The following is a 19,848-nucleotide window of genomic DNA, read 5'->3' on the forward strand; positions in this document are numbered from 1 at the left end:
AGCAGAGGCAGCACCTCAGCACAAGGCAAGACCACTTTGGCCCAAATGTGGCAAAGTTTTGTGTGTCCGCCACAATTGTCTACACCATCACTGACGGCTCCAGTCAGCAGGAGGCAACGTTTCCGTCAGATGGTGACAGACTACATGTCTTGCCCTGTGAGTGTACTCCCAGATGGCTCTTCCCCCTTCAAGTTTTGGGTCTCTCAGCTGGATACATGGCCAGAGCTTAGCCAGTATGCATTGGAGGTGCTGGCTTGCCCTGCTGCCAGTGTATTATCGGAACGCGTCTTTAGTGCCGCAGGTGGTGTACCAACAGACCGTCGCACGCGACTTTCTTCCGATAACGTCGACCGGCTTACTTTTCTGAAAATGAACAAGGCCTGGATCTCCCCAGAATTTGCCAGTCCTCTTCCCGACTAAATAATTGGTTGGCAACTGTATCCAGGTCTCCTGTTGTGTTCATGTTTCTACCACCTGAACTATAATCCCTGGGCTTCAACACAGCCAGTTGTCGCTCAGATGTGTCATCTGCACAGAGAAAAACACTAGCTTCTGTGTTAGTGGGGTTCAGTAGCGCCAGCTGCTCCCCTGCTGAGTGGACGGCAAAGTCTCCTGCTCCATCCACATTCAAACTACTACTGATTTTTAACCCTGCTCCACTTAGGCCTCTGGCTCCACTGTCTCTAGTATTTCCCCTGGCCTCCAACCCCGCCAGTGACAGCTCTTAAGTGGCGTCTGCATAATCCACACTTGTTCCAGTGTTACTTGGCCTCAGTCACGTCAGTTGATCCCCTGATGTGTGTCCGGCAAGGTCTCCTGCTCTGTCCACATTCCCATTACTAGTAGTGTGAATGAGGACAGAGCAGGAGACCTTGCCAGACACACATCAGGGGATCACCTGACGGGACTGAGCCCAAGTAACACAGGAACAAGTGTGGATTGTGCTGACGCCACTTCAGAGCTGTCACTGGCGGGGTTGGAGGCCAGGGGAAATACTAGAGACAGTGGAGCCGGAGGCCATAGTGGAACACGGTTACAATCAGTAGTAGTCTACTACCTCTATAAAACGTGCTGCAAGTTAGCTCCTGCTGCCTCCACATGCCAACACCATCAGGCCTCAGCCTGCTCCATGCCTCATCCCCTGATGTGTGTCCGGCAAGGTCTCCTGCTCTGTCCACATTCACATTACTAGTAGTGTGAATGAGGACTGAGCAGGAGAGCTTGCCAGACACACATCAGGGGATCAACAGACGGGACTGAGCCACAGTGGAGAATGGTGACAATCAGTAGTAGTCTACAACCTCTATAAAACCAGCTGCAAGTTGTCCTCCGCCTGCTGCATGCTTCATCCTGGGCTACAACACAGCCAGTTGTAGCCTGGAAGTGCCGTCCGCACAGATTGAAACACTCGCTCCTTTGTTAGTGGGGTTCAGTAACTCCAGCTGTTCCCCTGCTGTGTGGATGGCAAAGTCTCCTGCTGCCTCCAAACTCACACTACAACGCTTTTTCTCCTCGCTCCAAGTAGGCCTCAGCCTGCTCGGAGCATTGATCCTGGGCTACAACACAGCCAGTGTAGGCCTCAGTCACGTCAGTTGATCCCCTGATGTGTGTCCGTCAAGGTCTCCTGCTCTGTCCACATTCCTATTACTAGTAGTGTGAATGAGGACAGAGCAGGAGACCTTGCCGGACAGACATCAGGTGATCAACTGACGGGACTGAGGCCAAGTAACACAGGAACAAGTGTGGATTGTGCTGACCCCACTTCAGAGCTTTCACTGGCGGGGTTGGAGGCCAGGGGAAATACTAGAGACAGTGGAGCCAGAGGCCTAAGTGGAGCACGGTTACAATCAGTAGTAGTCTACTACCTCTATAAAATGTGCTGCAAGTTGGCCTCAGCCAACTCCATGCCTCATCCTGGGCTCCAACAACACCAGTTGGTGTTCAGAAGTGCCGTCTTCACAGAGAAAAACACACTCACTACTGTGTCTGTGGGGTTCAGTAATGCCAGCTGTTCCCCTGCTGTGTAGATGGCAAAGTCTCCTGCTGCCTCCACATGCCAACCCTATCAGGACTCAGCCTGCTCCATGCCTCATCCTGGGCTCCAACAACGCCAGTTGGTGTTCAGAAGTGCCGTCTTCACAGAGAAACACACACTAGCTCCTGTGTTAGTGGGGTTCAGTAATGCCAGCTGTTCCCCTGCTGTGCGGATGGCAAAATCTCCTGCTGCCTCCAACATCACACTACATGTTATTTTCCACTTGCTCCAAGTAGGCCTCAGCCTGCTCGGAGCATTGATCCTGGGCTTCAACACAGGCTGTTGTAGCTTGGAAGTGCCGTCCGCACAGATAGAATCACTCGCTCCTGTGTCTGTGGGGTTCAGTAACGCCAGCTGTTCCCCTGCTGTGCTGATGGCAAAGTCTACTGCTGCCTCCAACATCACACTACTACTGACTTTTAACCGTGGTCCACTTAGGCCTCTGGCTGTACTGTCTCTAGTATTTCCCCTGGCCTCCAACCCCGCCAATCGCTGCTCTGATGTGCCGTCTGCACAATCCACACTTGTTCCTGTGTTACTAGGGCTCAGTCACGTCAGCTGATCCCCTGATGTGTGTCCGGCAATGTCTCCTGCTCTGTCCCCATTCCCATTAATAGTTGTGGGAATGTGGACAGAGCAGGACACCTTGCCGGACACACATCAGGGGATCAACTGATGTGACTGAGCCCCAGTAACTCAGGAACAAGTGTAGATTGTGCAGACAACACTGCAGAGCAGCAACTGGCGTGGTTGGAGGCCAGGGGAAATACTAGAGACAGTAGAGCCAGAGGCCAAAGTGGAGCGCGGTTACAATCAGTAGTTGTGTACAACCAATATAAAACTCGCTCCAAGTTGGCCTCAGCCTGCTGCATGATTGATCCCTGGGCTTCAACATCGCATGTTGCTGCTCAGAAGTGTGCTTGCCACGGGTACTCCCTCCTGCCCAGCCGGGTTCCAGCACTGTCAGCTGTTTCTCGGTAGAGCCTTTGGCCTAGGTGCCTCCTTCTTGGTATCCGATTTCCAGCAACGTCTGCTGGTCCTTGGTAGTGCTTTTTAGCACAGGTAACTCCTGCTTTGAAACCGTGTTCCAGCACCGTCAGCTGGTCCACGGTTGTGCCATTGGCTCTTGTTCCTTTTGCTGCCCCTCCGGGTTCCAGCACCGTCAGCTGGTTCTCGGCAGTGCCTTTGGCTGAGGTGCCTCCTTGTCGGTATCCAAGTTCAAGCAACGTCTGCTGGTCCTTGGTAGTGCTTTGTAGCACAGGTACCTCCTGCTTAGAAACCGTGTTCCAGCACCGTCAGCTGGTCCACGGTTGTGCCATTGGCTCTTGTTCCTTCTGCTGCCACTCTGGGTTCCACCACCGTCAGCTGGTTCTCGGCAGTGTCTTTGGCACGGGTACTCCCTCCTGCCCAGCCTGGTTACAGCACGCCTGCTGTTTCCGGGTAGTGTCAACGTCACTTTGCCACTGATGCGTTGTCCTGTCGTGTTGCGGTCGGGTTAGCCGAGTCTATAGTGCCTGCAGTTTCAGTGCTTCCTATGTGGACTGTGGGTTCTGGTAACAAAGGCTGGTTCCATAGTGCCAATAGGAAAAGCACCCCCTGTAGGACTGTGGGTTTCGGTAACTGCGGCCTGCTCGCGGACGCGACACTTTGTTAATCATGGGTACCTTCTGCTACCCATCCGGGTTCCAGCAACGTCAGCTGGTTCCCGGCAGAGCCTTTGGCCTAGGTGCCTCCTTGTCGGTATCCGAGTTCCACCAACGTCTGCTGGTCCTTGGTAGTGCTTTGGAGCACAGGTACCTCCTGCTTAGTAACCGTGTTCCAGCACCGTCAGCTGGTTCATGGTTGTGCCATTGGCTCGTGTTCATTCTGCTGCCCCTCCGGGTTCCAGCACCGTCAGCTGGTTCTCGGCAGTGTCTTTGGCACAGGTACTCCCTCCTGCCCAGCCTGGTTACAGCACGCCTGCTGTTTCCGGGTAGTGTCAACGTCTCTTTGCCACTGATGCGCTGTCCTGTCGTGTTGCGGTCGGGTTAGCCGAGTCTATGGTGCCTGCAGTTTCAGTGCTTCCTATGTGGACTGCGGGTTCTGGTAACAAAGGCTGGTTCCATAGTGCCAATAGGAAAAGCACCCCCTGTAGGACTGTGGTTTTCGGTAACTGCGGCCTGTTCGCGGACGCGACACTTTGTTAATCATGGGTACCTTCTGCTACCCATCCGGGTTCCAGCAACGTCAGCTGGTTCCCGGCAGAGCCTTTGGCCTAGGTGCCTCCTTGTCGGTATCCGAGTTCCACCAACGTCTGCTGGTCCTTGGTAGTGCTTTGGAGCACAGGTACCTCCTGCTTAGTAACCGTGTTCCAGCACCGTCAGCTGTTCAATGGTTGTCCCATTGGCTCTTGTTCCTTCTGCTGTCCCTCCGAGTTCCAGCACCGTCAGCTGGTCCTTGCTAGTTTCATTTGCTCTTGCAGCTTCTGCTACCCATCCGGGTTCCTGCACCGTCAGCTGGTTCTCGGCAGTGCCTTTGGCCTAGGTGCCTCCTTGTCGGTATCCGAGTTCCACCAACGTCTGCTGGTCCTTGGTAGTACTTTGGAGCACAGGTACCTCCTGCTTAGTAACCGTGTTCCAGCACCGTCAGCTGGTCCACGGTTGTGCCATTGGCTCTTGTTCATTCTGCTGCCACTCCGGGTTCCAGTACCATCAGCTAGTTCTCGCCAGTTCCTCAGCCTTCTTGTAACTTCTGCTACTTTTCAAAGTTCAAGCTTGTGGAAATGGTTTTTCATTCTCACTCTGGATCTCCCTGACAATGACCCGGAAGACGACGACCCTGAAGGCCACACAGAAGAATACCTAAAAGATGACCCTGAAGAAGATGACCAAGAGGACAAAGAACAGGAAGACAACCACCAAGATGCAGAACAACAAGAGGCAGAAGACCAAGAAGCATAAAAACCAAAAGCAGAAGAACATTAAGCATAAGACTAAAAATCTGAGCAAATGAGATTATCAAATTATAAGCAGAAGAAGATTAAGCAGTGTATGGGGGTGAGTCCGTTCCTCCTCGTGGTGCCCCTGGAAAAGGCCTGCTGCTGCAGGCCAAACTGAACGCGGACAAATCCTGTTGTAAATCTTTTGTGACAGGCTGAATGGAAGGTGTAATCTTCAAACTTTTATAGATAACAACTACAGGAATGCCTGACACAAATAAGAATATGATGAAGAAGAATAGGAAGAAGAAGAAGAAGATACTGCTGCTGAAGATGATGAAGGAGAAAGTGTGGGAGAAGTAAAAAAGAAGGTGAAGAGCATGGAAGGAGTGAAACATACATATCTGACAAAAAATTAAAGACTTTAACATAGTCAATATCTTTGTAACTACGAACGTCTTTAAAAAAAAAAAAAAAAAAAATCCTGCTATTCCATTTGATTGGGCTAAACCTCTATGGCTTTAATGTCTCCTACACCTCCCACAATACATTCTACATTATTATTAGTTGTTTTTCTTCATGTAGAATTAACCGACAGGGAAAGAAAGGGTTTTTTTTAATTCCGATATTTCTGTTCCATTGACTTGAATGGGACTTCCGGGATCGGAATCGGCGATACCCGATACTTTTTTTAGATCAGCCGATCCATTCCGATCCAATATTTTTCAGTATCGGGTGGTATCGCTCAACACTACTGTCCAGTAACATAAGTTGTCTTTGTATAGTACATGACGTTGCTTCACTAGTACTTTCACAAACATTACCACCTACCCCACATACACCTTGAACACCAAGCCTAATTCCTCTTTCACCACGGCCTCGCTTTTTCCCAGTCATGTTGCTCAGATAGTGTGGTAGGAGCACAGTATTAGCAACAAAAAATTAGATTTTAAACTCTGCACCACTTTTGCAAACAACTGAATTTCAGTGACAGTAAATTCAAAGTTGAAATATGGTGTGCTGTATCGTGTTAGTCACAGAAAAAAAGAATTGTCTGAGTGTAGATGAGGCCTGTATAACAAAGAAGTTATACAAGCAATTTTTAAGTCAGGAGGACCCTTACTGTATGAAGTATGAAGTTAATAACAGAATTTGTGGCCTCTGGATCAGGCCTCTACAGTTTAATTTCAACCCAACCAAATGACAAAAAGTGATAACGGCGGGTTGTCTAACTTTTTGCAATTGAAATATTATAATTTTTTTTAATGTGCCTTAGGTCTGCAGATAAGTTCATATCACTGCCACCACTAAATGACAAGGTGGGATATAGCAGGCTGTTTAATATTTTTTCATTAGCTACATGTGAATTAGAATGCTATACTCGTGTATGGATCACAATAGACGCAGTGCACAACACGTACCCTGCTGGCTTTCTTTGTGGACCTCGGTATGGTCAAAAAAGAAAAAAAGTGCTGGAAGGTAAATTTAACAACCATACTGAACAGTAGCTACTTACAGTGGTGTAACTACAAAGTTATGGGCCCCGGTGCGAACTTTCAAATGGGGTCCCCCATGACAAAATACACACACAGCTCCGCTCCGTACACCTCGTACACACGTGACTCCGCTCCATACACCTCGTACACAAACGACTCCTCTACGTACACCTCATACACACGCGGCTCCTCTCCGTACACCTCGTACACACGCGGCTCCGCTCCGTACACCTCGTACACACGCAGCTCCGCTCCGTACACCTCGTACACATGCGGCTCCGCTCCATACACCTTGTAGACAAACAGTCCCGCTCCGTACACATGCGGCTCCGCTCCATGCACATTGTACACACACAGCTCCACTCCGCACACCTCGTACACACAATGCTCTGCTACATCTACCCTGTAAATCCCTCCTGACCCCACACATAAACTTACCTCATCCAAGCACCATGACAACCAGCACAGCAGAGTCCTGCATACAGGAGGCTCCTGATCATGTGACCCCTGACTCCTCCCCTCCTGTGACCTCATCACAGGTCCTGTGCCACAGAACAGCCGCCTTCCCCCTGCACTAGTCACGGAGCTCCATGTGACTGGTCACTGAGAGGTGTCAGCAGGTCTCATCCTCCATCACCTGAGACACTGGAGGGTGGAGTGTAGAGCTCAGGGGGAGGGGAGTAATAACCAACTCCATGCTGGAAAAGGAGGCGCAGGACGTGATGGAAGCCCAGGTCCAACATGAAGCCGTCTGCTTCTTTGCTGGATTGGGTGGGCCGCTAATCACTCCGGAGCCCCGTCTCAGCTCTGCCTCCTGCGACCTCAGTAGTTACGCCCCTGGCTACCTACAGTACCTGACTGATATGCAACCACCTATCTAAGTAGATGAGCTCTGCAAACCCCCTCCCCTCATCAAACACGTGCCAAACGCTCATGATACACCACCATTATTGTTGCTAAAGTGCTGAAAATATTTTTGTGGCAACGCAAATATTTTCCGGCACTTTTACCTAATGTTACCGATTTTATAAAATTTTGCTTGGGTTTCCGATCACGAATCCGAATGTGCCATATTCGTGATGAATTTATGTTTGGTGATCGTTTTCTGAACAAATTTGCTCATCGCTAGATGTGACCGTAATGCAAGTCTGTATACTTGGAGCACTACAACCCCCAACATGTTCCGATCACTGTACGTGACCATAATGCTAGTCTGTATACATAGAGCACTACATCCCCCAACATGTTCCGATCACTGTAGTGACCGTAATGCAAGTCTGTATACATAGAGCACTACAACCCCCAACATGTTCCGATCACTGTACGTGACCATAATGCAAGTCTGTATACATAGAGTACTACAACCCTAACATGACCGCCCACTTGACATGACCATAATGCAAGTCTGTTAAACACAGAGCACTACAACCCTCAACATGACCGACCACTGGACATGACCATAAAAGAAGTCTGTTTACTTAGAGCACTACAATCCCCAGCATGGTCTGGTCACTGGGCTTGACCATAATGGAAGTCTCTTATACTTTATACATAGAGCACAAGAACCACCAGCATGACCAACCACTGTACATGACCATGATTTGTTCAGGTGTGGAAGCAAAGTCATCTCCATTCAGAAGTCACAGGACTGCTACAGCTTGTGATTGACTGCAGCGGTGAGCAACCCTTTTAATGCACCCTATGTACAAGTTAAGCCACTTCCCAAACCTTTAGATATATCCATAATTTCTTTCTAACATATCTGTATATGAGACTACAACCCCCAACATGGCCTGACCCCTGCACCTGTCCTGATACGACCCTGCACTTTCCCGGTGAGCCTCCTGTCCTTCCATTCCACTCCATTAATTATCGCTCACCAGTATTTTCCGCGGCCGCTCTTCCGCTTGTATCACATCTCTAATTATAAGGCTATGTGCACACGCTGCAGTTTTTGCTGCAGATCCGCTGCGGTTTTGGCCGCTGCGGATCTGCAGCAGTTCTGCAGTGTACAGTAGCATGTAAATCTATGTGATTTACAATCTGCAGTGCACATGCTGCGGATTTTTTACTGCGGAAAAGCTGCGGTTTTGAATCCGCAGAAAGAAATGACATGTCACTTCTTTTCTGCAGATTCTGCTGCGGTTTACCATCTCCTCCAATGTAGAGGTGATAAACCGCAGGGCAATCCGCAGGTAAAACTGCAGGTCATTTAAACTGCGGTTCTGCAGATACAAATCCGCAGACCAATCCGCAGCGTGTGCACATAGCCTAACATGGGATTCACTGAACCCAGAGACATTTGTGTCCCAGCTATGACCGGCCTGACGCTATTTTAGTGAGTGCCTGTTCTGGGACTGGGACCATTTTTAGGTTTTCTTCTGTGATACACAATTGGTAACAAATCCCTTGCGTCTTCCATCACATCGACGCTTAGCAAAGCATTTACTGACAGCTAACACTGATGCTTACACTCCCATCTATTCCCCAGAAATGATTGTGGGATTACCGATCTCTGCAATTAGCAAAAGTGAAAGTGGCAGGAGGAGCCGATCCTGCACCGAGTAATTATTGCAATATACAGTGTAAAACATGGAGGAAGGGGCTCAGTGCTCCACACCAGCCTGATAGCACTTAATGAGCTGTCACCCTGGACCTCCAGCCCTGGCCTCTGCCGTCTCAGTTGCATTACTTATTCTGCTGCAGCGTTGATGCTTTTCTTGTTTTTTAAATTGCAAACCTGAAAACAAATTTACGTTGTATCACAAGCCGTTTTGTAACACCGCCTTCCTTCATCATATCATCTTTTCTTACACTTGATACAATGTAACATTTTAGCAGAGGAAATCCTTTGACAATGTTTTTGATATTATTTCCTGCTGATACGCTATAGCGATATAATAGTACAACATGGACGTAAGGCATAAATCTATCCAGAGTTTCAAGTGCGTCCTGAGGGTCATTCGCCCCTTATCCCCCATGTAACCGAGTAACATTTCTAATGATGCCTGTAATGACTGTTTTGCTTCTATGAAGTTATTTTTCCCCATGTACATTTTTATGAGACCATTAGCCGAATCGCCTCGTGCGACGCTTATTATGCAAATTAGGATCCGCGGCGCTTTGTGTTTCAGCCTCTGAAATGTGTGTTCAGAAGATAAGATGAATCACAGCCTTCCTTATATGAATTACTATAAATCATGACAAGCGCAAAGTCAAAAAGTCAGGAGTGAGATTTTTGTTAACTGTGACTTCCATAATGTTATTTACAGGCAACATATAGTAAAATGATCTCCCTCTAAATGATCGCTAAATACCCCTATTATGAGCCCCCCCCTCTGCTGCAGATCCCACCATAGCCGGGATTTTTCACTCCCATGTGCAGATTAGGGGATCTGTCAGCACCTTCTTCAATGGTGGTCAACCCTTAAAAGCTTAAAGGGATCGTGCAGCCCTCTCTGTCACCAATATGACATCCCGTGTAGAGAGTTGCTGCTGCTCTCGGGCCAGGGTAGCAGTCGGGCCCCCAACATCTACAGTGCACAATACCTGCAGGTCAGTGGGAAACTTCCAGCAAGTCCCCACACTATGGCGGCTGGAGGGGTTGCAATGGCTCCTGACTTTATTGGACCATATAAATAGACCTGCGATAGTTGGGGCCCTGTTGGAGATGAGGCATTGGGAGCCATATATGTTGAAACCCCATTGTATAGAAAACAAACCTTATACTGCACAGTATATCATTTTTTTTGCAGTGGTTCTCTTAACAAACATTATTTAGATGTATATTGGCCAGTTGGAGGCCACACAAAATAATTTTTGCCCTCGTTTTGGTGAATAAGGGCCTACGGAAATATGGAAGTATAGACGTATACAGTGTTTCCCGGCATATACGTTGATCTACGTACATCGCTAAAGCCGCGGGGAATATACACTGATGTTCGCCACCATTGCGCCATTTTCAGTGCAGCCCCTGACTTTTTAGAAGGAGTCACCAACACCATAAAGGGAACCTCTGACATGAAGAGACGCTGCTCACGGCCTTCTCTGTGTACTGATACTGGATTAACCATTAATCATCCTGTGCCGTAATCGGGACTCTTGGGTCAAGGTCACATATTTTTTCAAGAAACCATAAACATCCATTTTCAAGCAGAATACGTTGCAGAAAACTCTCCTTTCCAATCACAATCTGTAAACCTGAAGTATATTTTCTAACTCTTGGTCATTTTCTGAGCACTTTTTTTTGTCATTTTTGACCTGCGGCAGATTTTTGGAGCATATTTGGGGTGTTTTATTGCATTGATGCCCTCTGGACATTTTTTTTTTTTAATTCCATTAAACAATGAAGAAAGTTCTAGCAAAAACGCCAACAAAACAGTCAGAACGAGGCTGGAAGTCTTCCATTAGCCTTCTAAGCTTTCCCATTGAGTGGCAGATGCCTGAAGACTCGTCGGGTCGCTTCATTTACTTGCTCGTCATGTTTGGAAACCTGCAGCGGATCAAGTCCTTTTTACCTAGAAATGAATATGCTCATTCTTCTGAGTACTTTATAAGTGCTTTTTCAGGTGGTCTTTGGAACAGGCCCCAAGAGAGACCAAAGCAGCGATGCTGCACCTTCCTCAGCATGGCCCAACGCATGGAGAACTTGTGAATTGTCCCATGCCTGTTGATGATGGTCTGGTATCATCTTCTCTGCTCATACAGCACTTATTAGTGGCAGATTTGACTATTCCTGGAGCACTGGTCCTGACATCTCCAGCGCTGGTTACAGAATTACTAACACTCCTTGATACATTGATTCTCCTCCCATTAAGATAATATTCTTTGGTGTATCAGTGTGCGGCACAGTGAGCTCTCCATGAATTAAACAGTATCCTGGTGTACTTAATTCTGGAACCTGTCAAACAGCAGCTTGACTCTGAGCGCCCTGGGCTATAGTGCAGGGTGGTGCAGAGCGTTGTGCACATAATATCTGCCTATAATTGTGTGCTGTCTTCCTAGAACTGATACACACTGACATTTCCTACATCTCTTCGCTCAGCTCTTTCCTTTACAAGTCTATTTTATGCATTCTTTTGTTGTATTTTGAGTCCTTCTGGTTTCCTTCTTCTGAATTCACTGTGCCTTTCTAAGCCAGCATTTAAAGTGTGAAATGCAGTCTGGCATCGAGTTTCATGGGGGGATAATAGGATTGAGAAAGTGCTTAATACATCTCCCATGTAATGACATTAAGCAGATGCTGCGGCTTTAATATCCAATTATTGTTTTCCAGTTGTAGTTTCCTGTAGTCGAGCGCGACCCTCGGCCATTGTTTGTCATTGTCCTTCGTTACAATTCTTAGCTCCAGACCTTTTTTGGTCTCTGTTACATTGTGATACGTCGAGTCATTTTTAAGTCCGGTGCTTCTTATACAGTTTTATAAGCAGTTTTGGATACATAACATCCAAATGGAGGCCGAAAGAAAAGGCTTCTGCCCCTCCAATCGATGAATGAGGCTCTCTGTGAATGTCGATGTATACATCTTGAGTTTTTTCCAACATACACTGTCTTGCAAAAGTATTCGGCCCCCTGGAACTTTTCAACCTTTTCCCACATATCATGCTTCAAACATAAAGATACCAAATGTAACATTTTCGTGAAGAATCAACAACAAGTGGGACATAATTGTGAAGTTGAATGAAATTTATTGGTTATTTTAAATTTTTGTGGAAATGAAAAAACTGAAAAGTGGGGTGTGCAATATTATTCGGCCCCTTTAACTTAATACTTTGTTGCGCCACCTTTTGCTGCGATTACAGCTGCAAGTCGCTTGGGTTAGGTCTCTATCAGTTTTGTACATCGAGAGACTGAAATTCTTGCCCATTCTTCCTTGGCAAACAGCTCGAGCTCAGTGAGGTTTGATGGAGATCGTTTGTGAACAGCAGTTTTCAGCTATTTCCACAGATTCTCGATTGGATTCAGGTCTGGACTTCGACTTGGCCATTCTAACACCTAGATACGTTTATTTTTGAGAAATTACGTTTATCTTTGAGAAATGGCTTTCTTCTTGCCACTCTTCCATAAAGGCCAGATTTGTGCAGTGTACGACTGATGTCCTATGGAAAGACTTTCCCACCTCAGATCAGTCTTCTCCTTGTTTAAGATGAAAGTTTAGAGGGACGGCCGGGTCTTGGTAGATTTGCAGTGGTATGATACTCCTTCCATTTCAATATGATCACTTGCATAGTGCTCCTTGGGATGTTTAAAGTTATGGAAATCATTTTGTATCCAAATCCGGCTTTAAACTTCTCCACAACAGTATCACGGACCTGCTTGTTGTGTTCATTGGTCTTCATGATGCTCTGTGTGTGAAACAGAACCCTGAGATTATCATAGAGCAAGTGCATTTATACTGAGACTTGATTACACACAGGTGGATTATATTTATCATCATTAGTCATTTAGGACAACAATGGATCATTCAGAGATCCACAATGAACTTCAGGAGTGAGTTTGCTGCATTGAAAGTAAAGGGGACAAATAATATTGCATGCCCCACTTTTCAGTTTTTGAATTTCCACAAAAAATTAAAATAACCAATAAATTTCATTCAACTTCACAATTGTGTTCCACTTGTTGATTCATCACCAAAAATTTACATTTGGCATCTTTATGTTTGAAGCATGATATGTTGGAAAAGGTTGAAAAGTTTCAGGGGGCCGAATACTTTCGCAAGTCACTGTACTGTATGTTCAGTGCTAATAACCACATGGTTTTCCAGGAATGGCAGGCACGGCACTGTATAAGGAACGTGCATCTGACTGTAGAGCCCCCATAGACTTAATTTAGAAGGGAACTCTGGGCAGTGCCTCCCCCTCCCACTACTCCCCCCCCAGGTGATGCCATAATTAGGACGCCCCACTGACCAACGGGAGGAGAGAGGAAGGGGCGTACGGCCACACCCTCAGGGGTTAAATTCAGGTGCTAGGGCCGGGGTCTTCCTCTTCCGCTTCCTCGCCGGCTGGATAACTAGAAGCTTTTGACCCACCCTCCCTCCCTTATTGGTTAGCGAATGTGTGGTGCAACTGTTGTTTAAAATTTATATCTTTTTAAAAAAAAAAATATATATATATATATATATATATATATATACTGTATATTTGTTTTGTGCAAATTTATTATTCACGTTATCTTGTTATTATGTCACAGCGGTAGTGTAGAGGGGGCAAGATTCGTAACCTCTCATCTGCTGCCTTGCCCAGCGGTCAGTGATGGGACTTCCAGCTATGAGACCATAGCAAATTGTACTTGCCTCTCTCTGCTTATTAATAAACTGTGACCGACCTGTTCAACCCATCCATGCTTGTCGTTTTTTGTTAGTACGGGATTGGTGGGAGGCGGGTAGGCACTGCTTACGACACACAGGTTTCTGCAGTCTGTACTCAGAGGATCTATATGTAGGATAAGCCATCAATGTGTAATGGGTAGAGGTGAAATCTTGGGGACCCTTATGAATAGTACAACTGAAGGGTTTACAGTTGGGATAATTCTGCTCCGCACTTGGATTTGACTATGCTGCAGTACCTGACAAGATATGTATGAGCCAGGGCCAGCGTCACCACCCGACGCAACCAGACAAGAGCCAGAGCCTTAGACGAGCAGGGGTCCCACTCACCGTGGGGGGACATCATCACGCTATGGGGCTCGTGAGTCAGTGGAGTCCCCCTCCAGCCTTAAATACTTACCTCTCCCTGTTCCCCACAGCTCCAGTCTCTTCAGCGTCTTCTGACTCTCTGTGACATCTTGGGGCAGAGGGCACAATGACGTTGCTACAGTATGCCCTCTGGTGAGCAATGCAGCGATTCAGAAGATCCTGAGGAGACCAGGGCAGTGGAGAATGAGAGGTATTTGATTTTTTGATGTATGGAGCAATATATGAGGCCATTATACTGTATTGAGCATTATATGTGGTCCATTATGCTATCTGGAGCATTATAAGTAGTCCATTATACTGTATGGAGCAATATATGGGACCCATTATACTGTATGGAGGACTACGTGATTCCCATAATACTGTATGTAGGACTATGTGGTGCCCAATAATACTGTATGGAGGACTATGTGGTGCCCATATAATACTGTATGGAGGACTATGTGGTGTCTATAATACTGTATGGAGGACTACAAGGGGCACAATACTGTATGGAGAACTATGTGGTGCCCATAATACTGTATGTAGGACTATATTTATAGGGCTAAGTCTATGTGCACACGTTGCGAAATTGCCGCGGAAATTTCCACGGGAATTCCGCAACTTCCTGCCGCGGAAAATACGCTAGAATTCCGCATGCGTAATTCCCATGTATTTCCTGCGATAAACTAGCGTTTTTGCAAGCGTAATTAGTTTTGAAAAACAATTCAAAACCTTCATAACTATTAAATGTGGTCGGGAACTAGTTAGATAACCATCATAATTCCCCCACCCAATAATAGGGACAAATTAAATAATAGTGGAGTACTCAAAATATCATGTAATTCAAGAAAAAAGTTAGAGTAACCATAAACCACAATAGGATGTAAAAAAATGTAAATCTTTATTAATACAAGTTAAAAACAATATCACACATATATAAACACATAATAAAGGTAAGTATAAAAGGAATAATCCCAGTGTAGCGCAGAATGAAGCCCCCTTCATGTAAAGTGGCAGCGGAAAAAAGAGCCATATACTACCAATATGTAGCATAAACTGGACAACAAGGCATGCTGTGCTTAATATCCAAGGACAATATCTACATATGTCTAAGGCATCCAGATATAATATAAAGCATAGAGCCCAAAGTATTATGAATAATTCTAGCTCAAAAAGATACAAAATCAATCAATTCTGGGATAATACCCAGTATCTATAGTACTCATGCCACTTAGCCATGAGGGATATAGAATGCAGGGAGGGTGCTGCGCTCAACCCCGACGCGCGTTTCTCCTCGGCTTTCTCAAGGGGAAGTGCCTATCTATCCTCAAAATACCCATATATAAACGCCATGCTCCAGGTGTTACTGATCAGAGTCGGCGCATGCGCAGTGTGGCCACATGGTAACCGCGCGATGATTCGCCGCCATCAGAGAGCAGCGCGCGTGTGTGGTAATACCACTAGACGTCATAAACACGAGCGCGGCCCACAATATGATGGCCGGAGCATCGCGACCATTGACAGACACCGCGCATGCGCACAGGATCAGCGCCATTTTTTCGGAGACCTATTGTAGGCGGCCATACTAGTGCGGTCTAAACAAGTCATAAGACTGTTAAAAGGGACCAAATAATGGTGGGAGGAAGAAATGTAATTACTAAGACAAAAAGGGTCAAAGAAAGGTTCCCAATGTATAGTTATGATAATATATGAGGTGTCATAGAAAAATGCCATATAAACAGAGGTTCACTAAGGGTATAGTATTATACATCAATTACAGATAAATTCCACCTAATATAAAATAAAATACGTCCCAAAGAGGGAGGGAAAGTTCCCAAACACCACAGATCATATATATAAATACCATTATAATGCAACAATTAAATATTAGAATTGGAGTACCATTAACATGATGATATACAATAATACAGGTATCATATGATCGCCATTAAGTGGTGATGCAAAAAATGATTACAGATCCCTCTTTGATGTCTTGACACACTACAATAAACCGTACATAAAAAGATGTAGAACCACCCCACCCCTTCTCCCCCATATCATTAACCCCCCTTCAATAATGGCAGATCTTCAGTGAAACGTAGAAAATTCAGAATCAAAATACAGCAATATTTGTCCTCTAGGCGTCCAAATCATCCATGTTTCAGAGAAATCCCAGGCAACATGATCTCCTAGAGAGAACGACTGCTGATCCAACTAGTTGTAAAAAACGTTGTTAAACCAACTCTTCCGCATTCAGACATGGGCGTTAAAAAACAATAAAACTAAAAGATGAAGAAGGAAAAAACAGACATAGAAATTAAAAAACAATTCTAAAAAACACAGCTAAGGACACGGACACATATGTATACGAATAATCAAGCCTTGGCAGAAAAGGAAAAAGAGCCTTAGATTATAATCAAAATAAATATGATCCCAATAGAGATAAGAGAATTACAATAATAGTTAGAAGCCCAAGATATCAGGGCTAGTAGGTCGAACTCTAACCAAGGAAAGGGGCAAAGGTATTGGTTTTGTTCAAGCCTGCAGGGGCTAAAGTATCTAGCATCACAATCCACCTACACTCATGTTGTGCGAGAATCTTCTTGGTGTTGCCTCCACGAATGCCACAATCAATCCTGTCAATCCCACGGACTAATAAGCCCTTAGGATTGGCACTATGAAACAATTTAAAATGCTTCGGGAGGGTTTTTAAGCTGGAAATATCCTGAATATCTCTAGATGCCGCTATGTCCCTAACATGTTCGCGTACCCGGATTTTAAGTTCTCGGGACGTAAGACCAACGTATATTTTGTTACAGGGACACGTGGCATAATATACCACATTTGATGTGTTACATGTAATATAACTCTTAATGGAAAAAGTCTTTTTCCCATCAGACGTAGTAAAAGATGTAGTTTTACAAATGTTGGGACACGCAACACATCTCCCACAGGGAAAACATCCCTGTATACGGGTTGAGCCACGAACTGATGGTATTGTGGGTACATAGTGACTTTTTACTAGGTGATCTTTCAAATTCCAGCTACGTCTAGGGACGATTTTTGGCCGTGAAGGTAAATGTGCTGCCAAAGTGGTATCCGTATGTAAAATGGGCCAACATTTATCAAAAATTTCTCGCATTCGATCCCACTGGCAGTTTGATGTAGATACAAATCAAATAGTGTCCTTATTGGTGTCTTGCCGAATGCTAATGGGTTTAGCTAATAAATCATCACGCGAGGCCTGCTTGGCCCTCCTATACCTGTATTTGATACATCTATTACTATACCCTTTAGCCTTAAATCGATGCCCCAAATCCTTAGCCTGTTTTTCAAACATTCTCTCTGTAGAGCAAATACGCCTTGTTCTTAAAAATTGCCCCCTAGGGATGGCACGAATTATTGGTGGAATATGAGCAGAGGGCGCGTGCAGTAAAGAGTTTACCGCTGTCTCTTTACGGAACAAATCCGTTTGGTTCAGGCCTCCCGCATCAGCCCTGATTAGAACATCCAGGAATTCAATACTAGATCTATGCCATTTATAAGTAAATTTGAGATTAAAAGTGTTCAAATTTAGATGATGCATGAAATCCTGGAGATCAGATGACGACCCCTGCCAAATGGCAAAAACGTCATCGATATAGCGATACCAGCACTGCACATGGTTTACGGCAAGCGCCCCGCCCCCAAAGAAAACCTGCCTCTCCCAAAAACCGAGAAACAGGTTAGCATAGGACGGGGCGCAAGCCGCACCCATGGCAGTGCCACGCCTCTGCAAAAAAAACCGATCCTTAAAAACAAAGTAGTTATGAGACAGGACAAATTCCAAGAGTTCCATGAGGAATTCAAACCAATGTCCATCCTGACTCAACATCTCCAAATAAAAGCGCACTGCCGCCAATCCGTCCACATGATTAATCGACGTATACAGTGACTCAATGTCGATAGCCACAAGGATCACGTCATCCTCCAGGGTAATCCCATTAATCTTGTTCAACAAATCTGTGGTGTCCCTGACATAGGAGGGCAGCGTCTCGACAATAGGTTTCAAATAATAATCAATAAATTTACATGTCATATCGCATAGCCCCCCTATGCCAGCCACAATGGGACGACCCGGAGGATTGACTAGATCCTTGTGTACTTTGGGTAACAAATAAAAAGTTGGAACCCTTGGGTTCCTAGTCACGAGTCCATCAAATCTTTTTCCATCAAATTTTTTTAGGAATCAGGCCCGACTCCAATGCATTAAACAGTATTCTCTCCAAGGACTGAGCAAATGATACAGTGGGATTGTTCATTAATTGCTGATAAGTATCCTTGTTTTTTAACTGCCGAAAAGCCTCCTTCTCGTACTTATCAATGGGCCAGATAACAACATTTCCGCCTTTATCGGCAGCCTTAATAACTACATAATTGATCTGTTGTAACTCCTTCAGTGCCTTTCTTTGCTTAAATGACAAGTTGTCTCTATAGATATTTGTAGGGATCTTTTTAAATTCCTCAATCACCATTTTACAAAATATCTCAACTTGTGGGCATATCGATAAGGCAGGAAATGTCGTAGATCTGGGCATCACTGTTTTAGGAAACGTACCTGTAGATTCCATTTGTTGTTCTCTCAACAGGTCCTCAAGGGCCAACAATGCCTGATGCTCAATATCATTATCCACACCTGTATGCAAACGACATGCATTATGCAACTTGGTTAAAATTAGTTTTCGACAAAAAAGGTGTACATCTTTCACGGCTGTAAAGAAATTGAAGCCGTTACTAGGCGCGAAGGACAAGCCCAAACTCAGGAGGTCAAGTTGGTCATTAGAAATAACATGATTTGAAAGATTAATTACCTCCATGCCTTTGGGCTTAGTCTTGGCCCCATAAGTAGGTGAGGGATATACCTTCCTTCTTCCTGTATGACGACTTCTAGTGCTACGAGTATTCCTACTAGAGAAGTCTTTTACTGTGGCTCCAGATTTGGATGTCTGCCTTGATTCCTCGGCAGAGGCAAATGAGGACATGGAATCAGACCTAACTGCAGATGGGGAACGATCCCGTTTAGGAGTCGCCTTCCACCTGTATACTCTATTATCCTGAAAATCAAGAACATCCCTCTGGAACTTTTGTGATTTGTTCTTACAAATATCTTGTTCCCACTTAGTAAAGTCTCCATCCAACTCCTCCTGGAGTTTGGTTAAAGCATCGGAAGATAAGTTCTTTTTTAATTCTGATTGTAAAGCTTCTATCTCAGTCTCCAATATACCCAATTTGGTGCTATCAAGTTGGACTAATAATTCCATATATTCCTTAGAGCAGGGGTCCCCAACCGCCGGTCCGCGGCCCAGCACCGGGCCGTTGCAGTGCCCTTGCCGGTCCGCGGACACAAGGGGAGCCGGGGGGCGGTGCAGCAGCTGATACTCACCCTGCATCCCGCGGCGGCCTCATCCCGCGGCGGCTTCATCCAGCTCTGAGCGGTCACGTGCTACCGCTCATTTAAGGTCATGAATATGGACGCCACTCATCTCCCATAGGCGTGGCGTCCATATTCATGAACCTTAATGAGCGGTAGCACGTGACCGCTCCGCACAGGAAGAAGCTGAAGCGCCGCGAGATGCAGGGACGTGCAGCGACGGGAAGGAAGTTCAGCGACGTGAGGGTAAGTATGATGGGGAGGATGGGGGAGCCAAGCGGAGCCATAAATATAAGGGAGAGAGAGTGGGAGCGG

The 19,848-nt window shown here is 45.8% G+C and overlaps 1 long non-coding RNA gene across 2 annotated transcripts in view; it reads right to left on the minus strand.

Annotated features, from left to right (window-relative positions):
- Positions 1–16,185: 16,185 nt before the first annotated feature.
- The window catches only part of LOC141098038 (uncharacterized), a 268,278-nt gene continuing 264,615 nt past the window's right edge, over positions 16,186–19,848 (minus strand). For both annotated transcript variants that reach the window (XR_012234123.1, XR_012234124.1), the window contains exons 2-3: positions 18,721–18,798; positions 16,186–16,405 (exon numbers count right to left, since the gene is read on the minus strand). This is a non-coding gene — a long non-coding RNA (uncharacterized lncRNA). The remainder of the gene's footprint in view (positions 16,406–18,720; positions 18,799–19,848) is intronic.

Source organism: Dendrobates tinctorius, unplaced genomic scaffold (genome assembly GCF_039654945.1).
Source record: "Dendrobates tinctorius isolate UK_male_01 unplaced genomic scaffold, ASM3965494v1 ptg000086l, whole genome shotgun sequence".
Lineage (NCBI taxonomy): Eukaryota > Metazoa > Chordata > Amphibia > Anura > Dendrobatidae > Dendrobates > Dendrobates tinctorius.